Below are 21,950 nucleotides of genomic sequence, written 5' to 3' on the forward strand. Positions count from 1 at the left end.
ACCGGGTTAGCGGTTAGGGCGACGGATAGCCGATGCGAGCGCTCGGGGCGCGGCGTGCTTTGTTGGATGCAGGGCCCGGCGCGGATCGAAGCTGCGTCGTTTCTCTTCGAAGCGTCGTTGCCGAATCGGGCTTGGCCCCGCCCCTCACGGTCGAGTCCGGGCCTTGGCGGGCGAGGCGACCGGTCCGGTTCAAGGGCGAGTGGGAGGAAGCGGAACGGTGCCCCCTCGTGGGGACGGGGTTCCGACCGAGGGAGATTGAGCCATCGGGCCCGGGACCGCAAGGTGCCGCGCCGAGATGGTGCGTGGAACCTCGGCCCAACCAAACCACCTCCCTTGAACCGAAAGCCGGACGGATTCAACCTGCAGGTGACCAAACCACTCAAATTCATTGCTCGGCTTTACGAACCGAGTTTAATGATGTCACGACGCACCGAGGCTAGGATATAGTGGACTGTGATAATGGTGATAGTGATAGTGATAGTGATTTGATACGAAATTTATAATAGTGGGTAGAATTGGCAGTAAATGGAAAATTTTTGAATTGGTTGGAATTTGGACGAGCAAAATTGATAGTGGGACCTCCCCGATGTGGTGGGATGGCAACTCTGTCATCCCTCACAACGAGGGGGGCAAAGGAGCACTAGATTATGGGGTTGATGGTAGTGAAAACTAGCCCGGGTGGGTTAGGATATTGTGTGTAGGGCCCTAGAAGATGACATTAGGTGACGTTAAGATTAGTTAGTGACAATGACACCTGTGGTGGGGACGCAGGTAGAGTAGAGTGGATGATAATGACGTGGGGGCGCAATAGTTTAAAGGGACGACTGGGAAGCGCAAGTTTCAGAGGGGAGTAGTTAGCTGAGATGATGCCGTGTGTTTGAAGATTGAACAGGTGTGATTGAACAGGTGCGATTGCACAGGTGTGCAACTGAACAGGTGTGTGGAGCAGTGTATGAGTGAGTGATGGTGATGTGTGTTGTGTTGACCAACTGGTCCAGGAAGAGGAGGAGGGTGCAGGTGGCACCAGGTATGATTGCACAGGTGTGCAACGACAGGTGAATGGAGGACAGGTGTATGGAATAAATGGTATGGAGTATTGGAATGGATGGTCGTGGAGTGAGTATGGTGGAAATTGTGGAGTGGAGTGGATGGTGCGAAGGTGTGAATGGGGGAAGAGTGGACCCCCATCACGAATACCCGGGGCGGGTAGTGTAAGTGTTAGGTAGAGGGTATAGGTAAATTGTGGTTGGATATTGGCATCTGTGGTGCGGGTGAGAGAATGGTATTTGGATGGGTGCATTAGTGTTGTGGAAATGGCTGGGCATGTAGCCTGTTAGTGTGTGTAGTTGGTTTGGGCACTCCACCACTGTGAGGATGTCGGCCAGGTGAGGCCGCAGGTGGGCTCTGGGAGCCGGTAGTAGTTGTTGTGGATGGGGCCCGAGGATCCGGAGGACGGACCCGGGTAGCCCAGTGCCAGAGGGCACCAAGGGGTGACAGAACCAGGAGGGTCTTCCCCAGTTAGTTAGGTTAGGGTGAGGAGCTAGGTAAGCTCGGGTGGCAACTACAGTGGTGGAGGTGTGCAGGTGGGTAGACCTGCTGGGAGAGCTACACGTCACAGCCCAGAAATTGTGCAAGGGCACCGGGAGATGAATCGGGGGAGTGAGACCCCAAATTGAGAAGCACCACAGTTTGGGCAATGGGAATTGGTTTTTAGAACCCATAGTGTAAGTTGGCCAATGGATTGTCGGGGAAAGACCCCGGGTAGTGTAAAGTGTGTTAATGTCATTTAGAAAGTAGTTAGGACGAAGTCTCCTCGCACCATCTGCATCCACTCACCTGAGGTGACAGGTACTCCACACCATGCCATGTTTTGATTATTTTTTACTGTGCAAATGTTTGGTTTGTGAGACGCATCATGACGTGCGTGTGACATTGTGCTTTGATGTTCCATCTCTTCCTCCTTATGAGGATTGATGATGAATTTGGTGATGGCAAATTTTGAAGTAGAGGGATTGTGGAGACGAATTTGGTATAGGAGAAATATGGGGAAGATGTGACAGTAGTGACGAATTTGTAAATGGGTAGATTTTGTAAATATGGGGTAAGGGCAAGGGTAGTGTAGGTGACAGGGGGGTGACGTACGGTAGGGACGAGCTTTCTCACTTCGCCCTCCGTACGCATTTCGCCTTGCATTGCCTTATTGATGTGTACCCTTGTGACCTTACCCCTCGCTCAATTGTCTCTTTTGTCTCCCACATGACCTGTGCGCCATTGGGTGCCGAGGGGAGCGTGCGTGAGTCCTCCATTGTGCGCCCGGAATTCCCAGAACCAGCTGTCTGCATCGATGCACCACATTATGGACCACATGTCTGTGGCCGAGCACCACTTATGGACCCCATGGGTTGGGACATGGCCCCTCTGCTGGAACCGGCCATGAGGGCCCGAAATCTTGCTGGCGGACCTTGGCCACAGGGCACCGATGCCCCACAGGTGAACCACACGTAGTCGGCCCTGTGGGCCATAAATAAAATAAATAAAAATGGACACGTTGGGCACACTTTATTGCAAATAGGCCGCCAGTAAGAAAATGAAAGAATGACAACAACTGGGAGACAATAATAATAACCAGCAGAGGGAGCCGAAGAGCAAGAGACCACCTGCAGGGTTAGGGGTTGTTGATTTTATTTTGATTGAACATTGATGAACAATGGTGACTGCACCGATTGGTGCTTGGGTGTGTATTGGTGCGTTTTTGGGTGCGTTCATGGTGCATTGATGCAGAGCAGACTGTCTCCCCCCCAGAAAGAACAATCACAGGTCCTGGGTTAGTCTTGTAAATAAAAATAGCGTCATTGTAAATAATGCTCCCCATCGTCAGTGTGTAGTTTGAAGACCATTCCGCATTTCGGTTAACTGTGGGCGTAAGTCTGTTAGGCAGGGTGCAATGGAGCAGCGGGACACATTTATTTATGTTTTAAAACTGTCGCACTCAGGGTCAGGTTAAAAGTAGAGGGAACTACACCTACGTGTCACACTAAATAAAAAAAGTTGTAGGCCCGGGACGTGCCTAAGAGGAGGAGGGTGCAGTGTTGCGGATATGAGGACTGTATATTTTTTTGATTGTGTGCTTTATTATTATTATTATTGTTTATTCTGCGCCCCCTGCCTCCGGAGCTGTGTAAAGGTAAAAGGGCATCCCATAATTAGTCCACAAGCATACACGTCAGAGAATAATAGAATACCCCTGTTCGATAGTTATATCTTATTCTGTGTTTTAGGGTAAGGCTGTGTCTCCCATTAATTGAAGTACTCCATTGCACCAGTGAAAGGGAATAGATCCCCTTTCATTCCCATCCCCAAAATCTCCATTTCCTTTCACATCCCCTTTCGTCATTGCCAAGCCTCGATTGCCAATGACATCCCCTCCAAAACCACCATTGAACATGTGCTCGGGTCGGGGAAGAGGGGCGTGCCCGCCCGTCGTCATCAAGGGCGGAGCCAGAGGGTCGCGTGACCAACCAGGGCCGAGGTGAGCACACCGATGGGCGTGTCCTGAAGGCCGGCGGCTTGATCGCCGGAGGCGCTATAAAGGTGCGCGCGCAAGAAGCGTGGGGTGGTCGGTGGTGAGGAGTGAGTGGACCAAGAGAGAGAAAGAGTGGTTGGACCAAGAAAGAGAAAGAGTGGTTGGACCAAGAGAGAAAGAGTGGTTGGACAGGGAGACGTGCAAGAGTGTTGTTGAGTTGAGGGTTTGGACCAGACGAGTCAGACGAGTCCTGGCAAAGCAAGCGGCAGCCACAGCAGCAACAACACCCAACAGCCGCTTGGGGCCTGGACGGCGGTTTTGAGCAGGGCCGCGAAGGAACGGCGGCTGCTAAACGCGCCGATCGTGCTGCAGGACCCCCTTGGACCTTCCTCTCCCTCCAGCCATCCACCTCCTGCCTTTCCACCCTTCTTGTGTACGTGAGTTTGTTCTGTGTGTCTTGTCCCTGGGTATTTAATTAAGTCCGTATAAGCTAGTATTTGCACTGTGTCACCTGCGTCTTATGTGTTGTAAATAAACGTGACTGCTTTCTTTTTGCTTGTGTGTATAATAAATCCAATTACTCTTCTGTCCGTCTTCTCGTCTTATTCCTTTTCCACTTTGCATTTCGTCGTTTTAGTCTTTTCCAGATTGGGCAGCTGCGGTGCGATACGGCCAAAGTTCTGGGTGAATCGGGTGAGTCGGGGAACAACTGTTCGGTCGCGGAGCCTTCGCTCGGCAAACAACATCCTTAACCGCGTACCGTAACAATATACCTCAGCTATTGACAAATCTTCAATTAGAATTTTATTTGAGGTTAAAATGACCGCGACAGATCGTGTCCAACGATCCCTTCAGTCTGTGCATGTGATGAACAATTAAATCCGCAGACGTGAAGCCTCTTCTTCTTCACGCAATAACAACTTCTAGCTTCCAGACCGTACATCCATTCCGTACATCCATTAACGATATCTGCCAAACCACGTGACCTATCGCAAATTCCAAAAAGACATTTTAGTAGACTGACATGCTGAACAGATCTGTGAAGTTTCCCCTCGATTGGATCAAAAATGAGGGAGGGGCTCGGTTTTAAAGGTTCATGCTTTAAAATGTCATAACTCTGAAACCATGTGACGCATGACGTCATGCTCGTTGACTTTTTTGTTCGTCATGCGTATGCAATTCTGCCTGCAAAGTTTTACCTCGATCTGTTCAGCCGTTGCAGAGAAAAGGGGTTTTCGTGTTTTCATGAAAAACAATATGGCGGCCGAACCACATGACCTGTGACGTCATAATTACCATTAAAATATTCCACAGACCGAGTCCCTCCTATGGTGAAAATTTGATCTCAATCGGTCCAATTATTACAGAGAACTTGGTTTTTAAAGGAAATTAAAACATAAAATGGCAATAGCACTAGGAGACATGGCCTGCTCGACAAAATGGTGCGTTTCTTCTTCTTTTAACAATAAAGACTTATAGCTTCGAGACCGTACATCCAATCATCTTTAAATTTTGCACACTTGTTCCGCTTTATGAGAGCTACATTGCATTAAAAATTCAAGTCGATCAATGCAGTGGTTCAATAGTTAGAAGCTTTTTAGGATTTACCTTCCATTATTTATTGCGGCCAAACCATGTGACATAGCAAAACGTCTCAAGTGACGTTGAAACATCCCCCCATGAGGAATATTGCTGTAAAGTTTCCACTCGATATCTTCACAAATTATGGTGGTGATACCATTTCTATTTTATGCTTAAAAACGTCATAACCCTGAAACCATGTGACAGATGACGTCGTGCTCAGAGGCTTTTTTGTTCGCCATGGATATGCGAATATGCATGCCAAGTTGGGGCTCGATGCGTTCAGCCGTTACAGAGAAAAGGGTTTTTTCGTGGTTTTTCACGAAAAACAAGATGGCGGCCGAACCATGTGACGTATGACTTCGATTTTTTTTGCATTCTGAGTTTTTTTTAACAAGCATCTGGGTAAAAAAATCTCATTTTCGGGGGAGAAAAATTGTGTTTGACGAATTCTAACCTCTTAACGTTAGCATTTTAAATATAATCAATAAACATGTTTTTTGTTTCCATTGCAGAGTTCTTTAGAAAGAGCCATTCCTCAAATTTTTCCATTGAGCCGTTTCGGAGATACAGAGGGGCAAAGTTGAAGGTGTTTTACAAGATGGCGCCCATGACACGTGCCCTATGACATCATAATTAGCATTAAAAAATTATACGAGCCTAGCCGATCATTTGATGAAAATTTCCTGTCAATCCGACCAGCGGTTGCTGAGAAACTTAATTATGAAGTTTTCGGAGGTGCAAAATAGGGCGGAAGAATAATAAGAAAAACTCTAGCAGTAATAATAGGTTACTCTCCATTTCATTTCATGGAGAGTAAACCTAATTATTTGGCCAATAAGGTTAAGAGTCGGCTTTCCAATGCAGAAAGTACAGTGCCAGGTAATAGCTAATAGGGTGAAAGAAAAAGCTAAGAGGTTAAGGTTCTATTCACCAGGGGGTAAATTATAAATCAAAATAAGTAGGTAATGTTAACACTACTGTATATAGGGATTTAAAGAGGTCTCCTCTAGAATATTGTTTACAGTTTTAGTCACCACATCCGAGGAAGGACATAGCTGCCAAAGAGAGGGTTCAGCATTGAGCAATTACATTGATTCTGGGCCTAGCTAAGCTTTAAGGAGCAGCCGAAGGAAAAAGGACTTTATGCATTAGAAAGGAGGCGATTACGAGGGAATCAAATATAGACTTTTACAATAATGAAGGGTATTGAGAAAATAAATGCAGAAGTGTTTTACAGCAGACGTGACGTGACGTGACCAAGGGTCATAGCCTGCGGATAAAGATGAGGAGAGTTAGGATGTTTATGTTAGTAATGCAGGGGGTCTTTAACTCAGGGAGTAGTTAATGCATATAATTGTTTTTCTGGAAAGGTAGTCTTTAAAACAGCTGTTCACCACCATCTCAGACCGTACCTAATCCAAAACCATGTTCTTTTCTACCCTCGTTAACCACACCCAAATCCCTCCTCATTCCAAATTTCCAGTTTTCTCTCCTGAGAGTTCCCATCTGTATCCATCTTGTCCAGCCCATGCATCTTCTCCTGCCCCCCCATTACCTCACTCCCCCATTGTTTGTCTGCCTCCCTCTGTCTTGGCCTACAGCTTTGTTGTTGGTGTTTCCCCCCTCTCTCTCTGCTGTTCCTTTTATCCTGCTATGTCCTGATCGGTTCATTGTACGTTTACTACTTTTCCACGAGCCTCAGCTATGTATGAATGATGTCAAGTCTCCTCGGGCAATGATGTTGTGTTTGCCATCATATTGCCTTTCTATGGCTGGTCAACACGAGTAAGTTTCTGGTATAGATGTGGGGTCGCCACTCCTCTCCGTCCCACTGCTGGCCATTGGGGAATTCACACTCTTCTGCCCGTGCTGTTGGAGTCGACTGGACTCTCATCCACCAGATGTTCAGAGCCATCTGCCATTTAAACCGCATGGCTGCGGACCGTTACCCTGGTAAGGGGGGCTGACAGGTACCACACCATGCCCACAGGTGACCTGGGGTTATGCAAGGCAGGGGCATCCATCTCCCTGAAGTATCAGAAGACATCCGCATACCCAACTTGTATACAACAACAGCAACAACAAAATATTTGTAATGATTGTGATGTCCGGTGGAAGTGTCATCAAAAGTAAATGCGCTGTTGGTGTTTGTTCATTCCTCAACCTACAACTCCCAACATCTTCCTCCCTAAAAACATGCAAATATAAAAATCCTATACCGTATAATAATACGTACGCTTATTATGTTTGTTTCTTTGTCTGTTTATCCAATATTTTCTCTTAAACTACTGTTAAAGTTGAATGAGACTTCAACGATTTATTTGAATGACTGATTTTTTTTTTATTCCAAAGATTTTTTTATGTATCGTTTACTTAATCGCTATTTTTAGGTAAGAATTGTGAGATGACAGAATCTCGTGAGATTTTTTTTTTTTAATACTAAGTCGAAGCTCGTATAAGAGCTAACACGTAGAACATATAATAAAGGGGGTGGGAGACAAGAGAGGGAGGGAGAGGGAAGCACAACAGTAGGGAACAGGGACATCTGGAGATCTGTGGAAGGGATAATGGGGTGTGGTACACGGGATAAACTATAACGGCACTCGGTAGAGAGAATACCTCTGCCTGGTTGGCCATATCACTCAATGGTGAAGACTCATTAAAAAAATTCTACTAGCTGGATCCGGATCCGGATCTTCACCAAATTTGAATCGATTCTTCCTTGTCACACACACAACCTGTTCAACAAGTTTCGTCCAAATCCATCCATATAACTTTTTGAGATATCCATATATGGATCGTTTTTGGCCCGAGCTCCCAATGATGAAGAATCACTTAAAAAAATTAAATAATTCTCATATCCGTGTTGGAACCCATCTGTGGATCGATCCCATCGGCCGATGGGTCTGCGCCATCTGCGGATGTGTTGTTCACCTTGAAGGAATGTGTTGACAGAATGGTGCTCTTCAATCAGGTACACAGTCATTGGAATTACATGTGGTAGGAATTTAACAGAGATGATTTTTAAATGTTTTATTTAACTTTTATTTTTTAAATTTAAATTATATTTTTTTATTTAATTTAAATTTTATTTAATTTAATTTAATATAAAGGAATTTAACATTCCCCTCCGCCATTATCAGAAGAACACCTAATGTTTTGTATGAATGTTGAGTATGTTATGTAAAGCTTTACTAAAACTGCCATGTATCTGTTAATTACAAAATGTATTGACAAAATGTATAAATAGATGGGCAGAAATAGATAATAAAACATTTTAAAATCATCTCTGTTAAATTCCTACCACATGTAATTCCAATGACTGTGTACCTGATTGAAGAGCACCATTCTGTCAACACATTCCTTCAAGGTGAACAACACATCCGCAGGTGGCGCAGACCCATCGGCCGATGGGTCTGCATTGTCATTTCTCGTGCATCCACAGATGGGTCAGACCCATCGGCCGATGGGACCGATCCACAGATGGGTTCCAACATCCGAATCCATATTCAGATCTTCACCAAAATCGAATCGTTCTTGTCACACACCCAACCGGTCCACAAAGTTTCATCCAAATCCGTTCACAACTTTTTGAGATATCCTGCTATGTATCGTTTTTGGCCCTATCTCCCAATGGTGAAGAATCACTTTAAAATTTCTTGTAGCCGGATCCGAATGCGGATCTTCACCGAAATCTAATCATTTTGTTTTTGTCACATACGCTACATCTCTGCCAAATTTCTTCCGAATCCGTCCACAACTTTGAGATATTTTGCTCACAAACAAACAAACAAATGAAAAATCACTCATAGAGCAACACTTGGCAAAACAGAACAAAGTAAAATGGCACTCAGTAGAGCATCCTTTTGACCTCAAAAATAGTTGGTGGTTGAATTCAGTTGGCTGATATGTAAATCATATTCAAATTTCAAGTCAATCGGCTGAAAATTGAGGATTTAAGAAATTTGAAAAAAGGGGTTGACCTTTGGTCTATGTTGACCTTTTGACCTTTTGACCTCAAGGATATATAGGATTTTGTCAGACCACGAACTCTACCATTTGGTGAAGTTTTGTGAAGATCGGTTTAAAATTGTGACCTGTAGGCAAGTATAAATGAGCGGGTAGACAAACAGACAAACAAACACAACAAACAAACAAACAAACACACACACAAACAAACACACAAACCGGAGTGATCAGCATACTTGCCAAGTAACAAACGGACAGACAAACAGACAGGGGTGTAAACATAACCTCCATCCACCTTTTGTGGCAGAGGTAACAAGATGGACACTACAAGGACTTTCAGAAAAGAAAACGAAATTTGAAGGAGGTTGATCTGGGGTGAATGAACGGGGGTAGAAAAGATCAAGGTTTTGGATTGGGGAAGATAAGAGATGGTGGTGAACAGCTGTTTTAAAGACCTGGAGGGAGGAGTGGGATTGAAGGGAGTAGGGGAGTTTGTTCCAGAGGTGGGAATAAAGAGGAATGAAAGAGTGAAGGTGAGCAGATAGTCTTGATTTTGGCAGTTTAACCATAAGAGGGTTGCAGGCAGATCTTGTGCGACCTGTAGGAATATTTGGGGGACAGAGCACAGAGAGAGCTGGGGGAGCAAGGCCGGAGAGGAGTCGGTAGAAGACAGAAAGACCACCAACCTGCCTGCGGTGAGTGTGAAAGGCCCTCAGAATCAGCTTCATCGTGGGAGATTCCAATGATCTTAATGAGACTGTGATTTAAAGGTGTTTTTTATTTACTTTTAACGTTGTTATTAGCAAATGTGAACAGGAGTGTTGGGTTAACAGCGGGAAGAAAGGGGTAAGAAATTGTGAATTTAACGTTCCATCGTTATTTACTTTCAACATTGTTCTTAACTAACGGAGAATGGAACAATGCAGGAACAACGCGGACATGTTTTAATTATTCAGGTTTTCACCTTCGTGCTCCTGTCATTTTAGACGATCATTTGCACCTAATTGAATTCACATGTTTTATGCTAATGCAAAAGGATGTGATGCACTCTTTTTGAATTGAATTGTCAAGTGGATTAAATTTTTCATGTTCATGTGGACAATAAAAATAATGAAATGAAATTATGGGCCGAATCGCCCTCTCCTGCGCCAAAGTTCCTTGTGCATCCTTGTGTAATGTTTTAATAATGTGAAGAAAGGGGGAGGAGAGGACAGAGTTTTGGGGGACATAGAGTTGGTGGTGTACAGAGAGTTGGGAGAGGCATGATGAGGCGCTGGAAGGGGGAAGGGAGGTGGGTTGACGACTTGAAGAATAAAGGGTGAGGGAAGGGCAGGGGGTTCAGCTAGGGGCAGAGAGTTTGCGTGGGGGACAGAGAGTTAAGGGGGTGGGGGGAGAGTTGAGGTGGTGGCAGAGAGTTGGGGTGGGGGACAAAGAGTTGGGGTGGGGACAAAGAGTTGGGGTGGGGGCAGAGAGATGGGGTGGAGGACAGAGAGCTGAGGTGGTAGCAGAGCATTGGGGTTGGGGGTAGAGAGTTGAGGTGGTGGCAGAGAGTTGGGGTGGGGGACAGATAGTTGAGGTAGTGGCAGAGAGTTGGGGTGGGGTAGAGAGTTGGGGAAGTTGGCATAGAGTTGGGGTGGGGGACAGAGGGTTGAGGTGGTGGCAGAGAGTTGGGGCAGTAGCAGAGAGTTGGGGTGGGTGACAGAGAGTTGGGGTGGAGGCAGAGATTGAGAGGGGTGGAGGTGATGATGGAATTGAAGAATAAAGGGGGAGGAGAGGACAGGAAGTTGGGGTGGAGGCAGAGAGGTGTGGCGGTCGCAGAGAGTTGGGGTGGTAGCAGAGATTGAGAGGGGTGGAGGCGATGATGGAATTGAAGAATAAAGGGGGAGGAGAGGACAGCGATTTGGGGTGGAGGGGATAGAGGTTTGAGAGAAGGAGGTTGAGGACTTGGGGTTGTAGACTTGATGGATTTATGAAAAATGGCCATGTATAAGCGTCTATGTGCATTTTTGGGTAAAAGTTGGGAACCTCACTTTTTAACATAACTAGGGTATGCTAAATTCGATTAACCCAGTTCCCAAGCCGAATTTTGAGGTTTTTTTGAGTTTTGAATTAAACTGCTGAAGAACTTGGGCATTGGTGAACTCACAGAGGAGACAATCAAATCTGCAGAAGTGTTCGTCTGCAGAATATATAATGTGCACAGAACAACCTCTGTTGATTCAGCACGACATATGTTGTTCTCCAGGACTGGTAAACCAGAAGCAATGTCACCAACAAGTGATGCTCTTCATTTCCATTTGATGCGAGTACACTATCAAGCCATGGCGTGGAGAATTGGAGAAATGCTCATTGTGCTGTACCTGACCTTCCTGCACCTGTGGAAATGGGATGGAAACTTGGTGATTCAGGACTAGAGCCTATTCTGATGTCACTGAGTCCAATCCCAGAAAGTTGCCTCGAGATGATTTGTTGTGCATGCCAGAAGCAATGCAAGACTCGATGCTGCAAATGTCGCTATTCAGAGTTGATGTGCACATCAATGTGTGCCTGTCAGCAACAGAGTGATGATCAGACCCCTTGTATGAATTTGATGTAGTTTGGCAAAACAACATGTGTGACATTCCTGAATGTTTGTGCTTGATGGCCATGTATACTTAATTTTAGAATAAATGGGTGTATGAAACATTGTCTTATTAAAACCATTTCCCATTTCCCAATATGTCACCAGCCATAATATAGACTCGACGGATTTATGAAAAAAGGCCATGTATAAATAAGCTTCTAGGTGCATTTTGGGGTAAAAGTTGTAAAGTTAAAGTAAAAGAGCTGCACGTATATACATGATATATAAATGCTTGTTCAAAGAAATTGTCCAAAAACGGCAATTTGGCAGCCATTTGGTTATGCTAATTAGAAGGTCAAACACTCAAAATTCGGCTTGGGAACCGGGTTAATCGAATTCAGCATACCCTATTTATGTTAAAAAGTGAGGTTCCCAACTTTTACTCAAAAATGCACCTAAATTCACATTTCTCAGAAATCCGTCTCGTCTATTGGGGGAAGGGAGGGGTGCAGACTTGGCGTTCAGGGTTGGGAGTTGCAGACTTTGGGTTCAGATGGGGTGGGTTGGAGTTGAGGATTGGAAGAGGACTTCAAAAAGAAAGGGGGAGGGGAGGACAGAGAGCTTGGGTGGGGAGGGGGAGCAGAGAGGGGGGCAAAGAGTTGGGAGATAGAGGTTAAGGCCTTGAAGGGAGGAAGGGTTTGAAGACCTGGCATTGGGAAGGGGGCTTGAGGCCTGAAAACTTGGAGTAGGGAGTGTGTTGAGGATTTGAAATCACAGTTTACATTATGCGAAATCTTCATGGGTCCCTGCTGCTGGTTTCTGAATACTTAATAATTTATAATATCGGTTCCCTTAGCCCACTTATCTGGCATGCAATGAGTAGAAGAGCTTCGGAGTTGCTTGGCTTGGACTTCACCAATGAGATATCTCGCTGGCAGTACATTTGTTAGTGGGGGTTCTTGGCAATAGATTCTGGCCACATCCTAACATCTCCATTAAACTTCCACATAAACTTCTTCATGTATGTGTAAGTTAACTTCCGAACTTTGCAAAATTTGAGGACCCTGTGGATCAGTGCCGTTGCGTCGGGTCGGGTGGCACATTCTTCCCCCATTTGTACTCCGCACCACAAAAAATATTTAAGTAATATAATCAAGTCTCACTTCTGACCTGAAATTACAAGGTCCCTATCTTGGAGGTATGTGGAGTGTATGAGATATATTGGCCATCCCAAGATTCTGTCTGGCCACCCATGTTAGCTAGTTACACTAAACAATTTTATGACAATAATAAAAATTATCACGAGTATCCCATATGTAAAACAACAGCAGTAAAACATTGTCATTCAGCAATTAGGCAAAAAGTATTCAATCTAAAAACACCAAAAAGTTCATGAAAATCCCCATTTTTATAACTATGTTCAACTCATCCATAAACAAAAAGAAGATGCTGACGGGAAAGTGGTTTGGGTTGTTCTGGTTCATTTTCCCCTACCTCATTATCCTGTTCAAATGCCATTTACCATATACAGTCGTCCGTTGTCTGTTGTCACCTAAAGTTCCTGTAATTTATGAAAACGTACGTTGATATCCATTAATCTTTGTTGTGCACGTGATTAATGTACCAGCTCCACCATGAGGCTCTGATCAATGCACAAAAACACAAACGCTTATATGGTAATACAATACAGACAGGACGAGATGAATGGCTTTTTCTCATGTCTGAGTTTCCTTGTAAGACCACATTGGCAGCTTGTCTCTTCTGATCAGAAACAAATTAATGCAGTGAAACAAACTACATGAGATCCGAGGACAGGTTGTCTTGAGGTTTCCTTTACTTTCACGTTATTCTCTGTTTGCCAGTCCCATTCATTAAAGTCTCAGGTGTTGCATTCTAGGTTGATGGATCTGAATAGATGTTAAAAAGCAAATGAACAGGTGCCCTGGTATGCGGGGTATGATATCATCCTGATCTTTAGTTGTTATTTTAAATTGTCTTTCCATGCACTTTGTGGAGAAGGCTAATTTGAAAGCATCTTTCATCAAGAGAATGCTGTTGTGTATCTGATGCGTAACTTTGATCTTTTCGGGAGAGCACATAGTGTACTGTCGCATCTTTCATTTTCCAGAATGATCTACTGAGCTGAGTGATTGGACCAGTACTACCATTGCGGGTATGCCTATCAAATGGTCCATGCTCCTTACCTTATGATACTTTTGGTGTCGATGTTAAAGAATACACCGCCTTTTAAAAAGGCCATTGTCTACTTATATCAAGCGCAAATTTTATATCCTGTCCTAGTTGAGGGTTGCTTTTGGGGCACCTTGCTAGTGAGTAGTTACCTGTTTAGGAGGCACCTGGAGGACTTCCAGGAATGAGCTTTATGCTCAGATGGGAACATCAGACGGGACAACTTTGAGGATAGTTCAGGATACTTTTATAACCCATTCACCTTGCCCTTGGCTAATGGCAAATATTGTAATTCTTAATCGAGAGCTTGTTTGTTACATGTAACTATTAATATATACCCCAATAAGAATGCCCAGTAGGGCCCAATAAGGGCGAAACCAGGTCGACAACTGAGTTTTTCATACACTTGTATCTGAATTTGAATTAACATCCTTATGATGTATCTGAATAGCACTTGTACACAATTAACATCACTTGTATCTGAATTAACATCTTTTTGATGTTGTGCTGCAGGATGGCTTCTTCCGGAGCTGCTTCGCAGACAAGGCTGCCATTGTGGCGGTGACATCACGGCGTACGCTCATTAGGTTGGAGCACTAAATTATATATTAATTCCATTACTCCTAATCGCATAAAGGCCGACTCCATGTTGTGTTTAGTGGAAACAGGAAGTAATGTACTGTGTGGCAGGCGGTGCTTATCACTCCCGGTAGGGTGCAGAAAGGGCTGCATGGGACACCTTGCTGACGGCTCTCCACTCACAGTATGGATTCGCATAAGTACATGTAGCTATCTATATTATGTTTCCCTGTATTTACTCTGGCATATCACATACCCTTAGACCCCGCTGATCACGGGGTACACGTTCCTGGAAAATCCGTGAATAGCGAAACCCGTGAATAGCGAGGCATTGTTTCAATGGAAAAAGGGGGGGATAGGTTCCCGAGTTACGAAAATCTGTGAATAGAGAGGCAAAATCCCCCAATGGTGAGGCAAAATCTGCGAATGGCAAGGCAAATCCCACGAATGTTGACGATAATCTGCTAAGGTTTTATAAATACCATATGTGAAGCTAACGGCTCGTGAAAATTTATTTTTGCGCCCCTGAAAAACTGCGAATTCGCGGAACACGGCCGCAAATAAGAAAAAAAATCCACGAATTCGTGGAATACGGCCACGAATAGGAAAAGAAAAACTTCAATTTCGCGGAACACGGCCACAAATAGAAAAAAAACCCTGCGAATTCACGGGACACTTTTCCACGAATAGAGAAACAGGTCGCATTTTATCACCCGAGAATATGCGGAACCCATGAATAGCGGATTGTAAATAGCGGGGTCCGACTATTTCAAAAATAAAATTCTGCACAATTTTCCTTGCCCACCAACCTATTAAACGACTGACATTGGTTTGAAAAAAAAGGAAATTGATCACTAATATATCAAAATATAATGTTAAATCACGATTGTATTGAGATATCAAACCAGCGAACCATCATCTGTTCACTTCTGGATTCGGGATCAAGGTCCGTGTCGTTCGAATTTCAAATTTTATTTAGGAACTTATGAAACCTCCTTCCTACCTTACAACACCCACTGGGACCCCAAAACATTCCACAGAAGGTTATTATGTTTCCTTTCAGTAAAATATCCAGCTGTAATGGTTACTAAATGCTGCCCCCCTGTGATGTGACCATATCCTCAGCTCTGATTGGTGGACGTTTGTGAGAGACATACACACATACATACATACATACATACATACATACACCAGATGGATAGACAAACGCTGTTCCAGACAGCATTGCCCGAAGGGTTATGCCGTAAAAATATTATAAAGCACAAACACATAGCTTCTGCTGTTTAACATCTTTATGATGTAGCGCTCCGGAAACCTTTTTAAACAGTTGCTTCTGCTGTTTAACACAAAACTGAAAGAGAAGAAACCCGATGTTTTTGAGGCATTATATGTTTATGGTGTCCGCCACAGACTAACGGGCCTTAGCCGAGATCTAATGTAATCTATATACCCCAGAGAGGTCAATAACATAACCCTTCCTGCAGCTCCCATAGGGAGTAGGTGTCCTAGTTGTCTTAAATATACACATGGAAAAAAAGCTTAAGCATGTCTACAAAATTGTGCTGTTTGCAAAAGAAATATTGAATCAAAGCCCAATTTTCTTTCAAACATAAATGAAAGGATCCACCATGCACATGGTGTGTTTTCCATTCATCACTAAACCAAGGTAATTTTTCACACCCAGCATGTGAAGCCCTATGGTGGTATCAACTTAAAAAAAATACTTTCATCTGGTCAAAGTTTGGAGAAGGTAATGATATCGTTGCATAGGTCCATTTGCAGAATGTGTTACTATGGCCTACAGAAGATTTTGTGAAGCCCAAAGATGGCAAATTATTGGGATGAACAATGTCAGGAATTCTCAGAAAAAAATCATTTGAAATTGGATGTCAACTTGGCTTCCATCAGACTGTTACCAGTAGATTGGCCAACAGTCATCAATGAACCAATGGTGTTAAAGACAGGCATCAATATGGATGACTGATTGCGACGTTTAACAGGGGAAAGACAGCTCTGATCAGGCTTGTCAGACATATTCCTTTTGCCACAAGCACACTGTTGTGGCATGAATAGAATCCTTCTTGGAGGTTTTCCACAATGACTGCCCTGAGCCAGCTTCTTTCCGCAGGTTACAAAGTCAGAAGATTGATAAGATGCCCTGTCATGTATGCAGTGCAAATGTTCACCGTTGTATCCCTACACCGGGACCGGGTTGTATCCCTACGCCAGAGCTCGGATGGCGCTGCTGTGAATCGGGCCTTGATCGGCAGAGTGAATAAACGCGTACGACAATTGATCGCAGTTTGTCGAGATACTTTACATGGCGACGAAGGTAAACATCTAGACCATGACATCTTTCGGCCATATCGATGAATTCGACCCTCATGAGGGGGATTTTGACACGTATTCTGAGCGATTGTCTTTCTACTTCGAGGCGAACGGCATTGCGACCGAAGGCCTGATGAAGGCCGTCTTCCTGTCCGTTTGCGGAGGTGAGACGTTCACACTCGTTAAAAACCTGATTCGGCCTCGGACAATCCAGGAGCTCACGTATGCAGAGCTCAAGGCCGCTTTGAAGGAACATTGCAACCCATCTCCTTCAGTCATCCTGTGTCGGTTTAATTTTTACATGTGCAGACAGCAGCAAGGTCAGTCGATCGCAGACTTCATTGCACACCTCAAAAAACTGTCACATCTGTGTGAGTTTGGGGACACGATTGATGACATGCTTCGTGATTTGCTGGTGGTTGGCATGTCCGATGACCGCACTCGTAGACGCCTGCTTGCTGAGAGAAGACTGACGTTCCAAAATGCCAGAGACACCGCAATTTCCATGGAAAGTGCTGAACGCAACGCTACAAGCATCGGTGCCACTCGCTCATCTGGTACCAGCCCTGCTGTGAATCGGTTGGATCATGTTCAGCCACAACGTTGGAACAAGGCTCCTCGTCAGAAGCCAGTGCAGTCTCAAACCCACAACAACTGTTTTCGGTGCAACGGAAAGCACCCTCCGGAGACGTGTCGGTTCAAAGATGCCACCTGCCATTTCTGTTCGAAAACTGGCCATATTGCTCCAGCTTGCATCACTCGCAAATCGGGAAAAGGAAAAGCTGCTGACAAGATTCATCAGTTTATCGGTTCGGAGGAACCCGAGCTTGACCAGGTGAGCTCTGTTTCCGACAACTCAGAATCGTATGACCTGCTTCATATTGATTCTCACCATAGGCGGGACCCTCTTCTTGCCAATGTTGTCGTCAACAATCGACCATTGCAAATGGAGGTCGACACTGGTGCGGCCGTCTCGCTCATCAGCCATGCTGTTTTCACAAACCTGTGGAGTGATGCTGACCGACCCCATCTGAAACCTACTACCTATGGACTCTCCACCTATACAGGTGAGAAGATTGTTCCCTGCGGTACATGTGATGTCACGGTGGGCTACGATAACCGTGAGTTTCACCTACCCCTGATCGTCATTCCTGGAAAGGGCCCTTCCTTACTCGGCAGGAACTGGTTGAGCATAATTCGACTGAAGTGGGAAAGCATTCATCAACTCCGGGCAGCCAACGTTTCTCCTACCGCAGCATACACACTCAAAAATGTGCTGGATACGTACCCGGATGTCTTCAAGGATGAGCTTGGAACCTTGAAAGGACATACGGCTAAACTCAGGGTTGACCGGGATGCCAATCCTATATTTTGCAGGGCTCGCCCAGTCCCTTTCGCCCTGCGTGAGCGGATTGACAAGGAACTGGATCATCTTGAAAATCTGGGGATCATCGAGCAAATCCAGTATGCCGAATGGGCGGCGCCCATCGTTCCAGTCATAAAATCGGACCAGTCCATCCGCATATGTGGAGATTATAAAATGACCGTGAACAGGTGTTCTTCATTGGATAAATATCCAATCCCGAGGATCGAAGACCTCTATGCTCGTCTCACGGGAGGCAAGACTTTTACGAAACTCGATCTCAAATCCGCCTATCTACAGCTCTGCTTGGACGAGAATTCGAAACAGTATCTTACCATCAACACGCATCGTGGGTTGTATAGGTACCACCGACTTAGTTTTGGAGTGAAATCTGCACCTGGAATTTATCAGCGTGTCATGGACAGTTTGTTTGCCGCCGAACGCAACGTCGTTTGTTACCAGGATGATATTCTGGTTACTGGTCGTACGGACGCGGAACATCTACAGAACCTGGAGAGAGTTCTGAAGAAGATTTCGGACTCCGGCCTACGTTTGCGTCGAGACAAGTGCAAGTTTATGGTGCCATCAGTCACGTACCTGGGTCATACGATTGATGCCGAGGGTCTACACCCGACAGATGAGAAAGTCCGAGCTATCAAGGATGCTCCTTCTCCACGAGATGTGACCGAATTGAAGTCATACCTCGGTTTGCTTCAGTTCTATGGTCGTTACATCCCGAATGTGACCGACGTTTTGGGCCCCCTTTATCGGCTTTTGAGGAAAGGAGTCTCCTGGAGCTGGGGGTCTAGTGAACAATCAGCATTCCAGACCTCTAAGGATCTGCTCAAATCGTCCAATGTTCTCGTTCATTTTGATCCAGAGAAGGATCTTGTGCTGACATGCGATGCCTGTCGGTATGGAGTGGGGAGTGTATTATCGCACGTGATGCCTGATGGTACAGAAAGACCGGTTGCATTTGCATCCAGAACGTTGACCCCGGCAGAGAAAAACTATTCCCAACTTGACAAGGAAGGATTGGGAATCGTTTTCGGCGTTGGCAAATTTCGCCAGTACCTTCTTGGACATCATTTCACGATTCGCACTGATCACAAGCCGCTGATCAGTCTGTTTGGTCCAACTAAGGCGACATCTGACACACTACCGCCCAGGATCATCCGCTGGTCCCTGTTTCTCGCTGCTTATGACTACACCATATGTTATAAGCCCGGTTCGTCTATCACAAATGCAGATGCCATGAGTCGGTTACCCCTTCCAGAATCCGTTGATGATTCGCCTACACCAGGATCCATTATCGCACTGATGGATCATCTGGAAGATTGTGCTGTCGATTCTGGCCAGATCCGCACTCATACTCGACGAGACCCCGTTCTGTCCAGAACTGTCCAGGCTGTACAGCTTGGATGGCATTTGCTACCTGAGGGTGACCCAGATTTTGCGGCTTTTAAAGCACGTAAAAACGAACTCAGCGTGGAAAATGGTTGCCTACTCTGGGGATGTCGTGTCGTGATCCCGAAAAATCTGCGTTCCAGGGTCATGGATGAAATCCATGACTGTCACCCCGGGATTGTGAAGATGAAGTCACTCGCCAGAAACTATGTGTGGTGGCCGAATCTTGATGCTGATATCGAACATCATGTTCGACATTGTTACCCCTGCCAGAGCACCCGCAATACACCTGCGAAAGCGCCACTGCATCCCTGGGAATGGCCCAGCGAACCGTGGCATCGCCTACATCTCGATTATGCCGGGCCTATTAACGGCAGCATGATTCTAATAATTACGGACGCGCACACAAAATGGATTGATGCCTATGTGACGCGTGGTACTACGTCAGCCATTGTCATCGAAAGACTCAGACGCTGTTTCGCCACTCATGGTCTGCCCAGGATGATCGTGAGTGATAACGGTTCGTGTTTTTCCAGTACCGAGTTTGCCAAGTTCACACGTCGGAACGGCATCAAACATAAGTTTGTCAGCCCACATCACCAGGCTTCAAATGGCTTGGCCGAACGATCCGTGGGAATCATCAAATCCGGATTGCAGAAACTTCAGGAGGGAACCCTGGAAACAAAGCTGTCTCGTCTCCTGTTCAAATACCGCATCACGCCACAATCAACAACCGGTGCAGCTCCGTCTGAGTTATTGATGAAACGACACTTGAGATCGACACTTGACAATCTCAAACCAGACATATCATCAAATGTTTATCAAAGCCAGCTTAATCAAAAGTTGGTGCATGATAAGACGTCCAACAGTCGATGTATCAACATTGGAGATCCAGTGTTTGCCCGAAATTTTGGTGCAGGTGCGACGTGGCTACCGGGAGACATCATCGAGAAGCCAGGTCCACTGTCCAGTGTGATTCGCCTGCAGGACGGCCGCGAAATTCGTCGACATCAGGACCACATAACCTACCGTCACTGTGAGTCGATGGAGCCTGTAGCATCGTCACAGTCAGGACAACAGTTCGACCCGCCACTGCCGGAGATCGTCGTGGCCGCTCCAGCCGGCTCGGATGCCCCGAAAACCTCTGCAAACGCTACACCCTTCGTGGAGACCAAAGGAATCACCTCGGACTCTGTATCCACTGGTACACCGCGACCCAAAGGAATCACCTCGGACTCTGTATCCACTGGTACACCGCGACGCTCAATGCGTGAGAGAAAAGCACCCGACCGGTTGAATCTTTGAAGATGTTTTTTTTCACGTTGACACATGTTCTATTTTCACGTATTTTCATTATTCTCATAACCGTTTGCACACATATTTTCACATGTTTTGGAAATGTTGCTTTTGAAATGTCAATTCTGGAAATCTAGCACGTATTGCTCTTGGTAATTTTGGACTTAAAGGGGAGGATGTCATGTATGCAGTGCAAATGTTCACCGTTGTATCCCTACACCGGGACCGGGTTGTATCCCTACGCCAGAGCTCGGATGGCGCTGCTGTGAATCGGGCCTTGATCGGCAGAGTGAATAAACGCGTACGACAATTGATCGCAGTTTGTCGAGATACTTTACAGCCCTCTTTTCACCCCAGAAAACAAAGCTGCCTGCTCGGAATGATGATGGAGACGGCAACACTGGAATCTCGCATTGTGGAGGAATAGCATTGGTCTGATCCATTTCTTTGGAGAGTCCATTTCTTCTGCACAAGACTGATGGTAGAACTCGGGATTATTACACTACTCACAATAAGTTAGGGATATTGGCAGGTTCTTCGGTGTGGTTGATTTTGTGTATTAATTATGTTGAAAAAAGTTGTTGGTCCTAATTCTCTGGTTATTAATGAGTGTGAAAAAACACAGCATTCTTGATTTCAATACCCTAACCCGAACCCCTATAAAAAAAAATACACTCACTCCCACAATATCCCTAACTTATTGTGAGTAGTGTGTATATATATATATATATTGTATACAAGATCGAGGCTCGTGTAAGAGCTAACATTAATCACAAAAAAAAAAAACGGACACGCAAAACATACAATAAAGGGAGTGGGAGACAAGATAGGGAGAGAGAGGTAAGCACACAAGTACAACAGTAGAGAACAGGGACATCGGGAGATCTGTGGGAGGGAGAGGGCTTGGTGAAAGAGGGCATGGGAAGGGGGGGGGAGGCGTTGGAGAGGCATAAAACACATGGACACTGCTAGGACTTCCAGGAAAGAAGTCGGTATTTCAAAAATGTGGATCTGGGGTGAATTAACGGGGGTAGAAAAGATCAAGGTTTTGGATGGGAGAAGATAAGAGATGGTGGTGAATAGCTGTTTTAAAGACCTGGAGGGAGGAGTGGGATTGAAGAGAGTGAGGGAGTTTGTTGCAGAGGCGG

Source organism: Myxine glutinosa, chromosome 10 (genome assembly GCF_964187855.1).
Source record: "Myxine glutinosa chromosome 10, kmMyxGlut1.1, whole genome shotgun sequence".
Lineage (NCBI taxonomy): Eukaryota > Metazoa > Chordata > Myxini > Myxiniformes > Myxinidae > Myxine > Myxine glutinosa.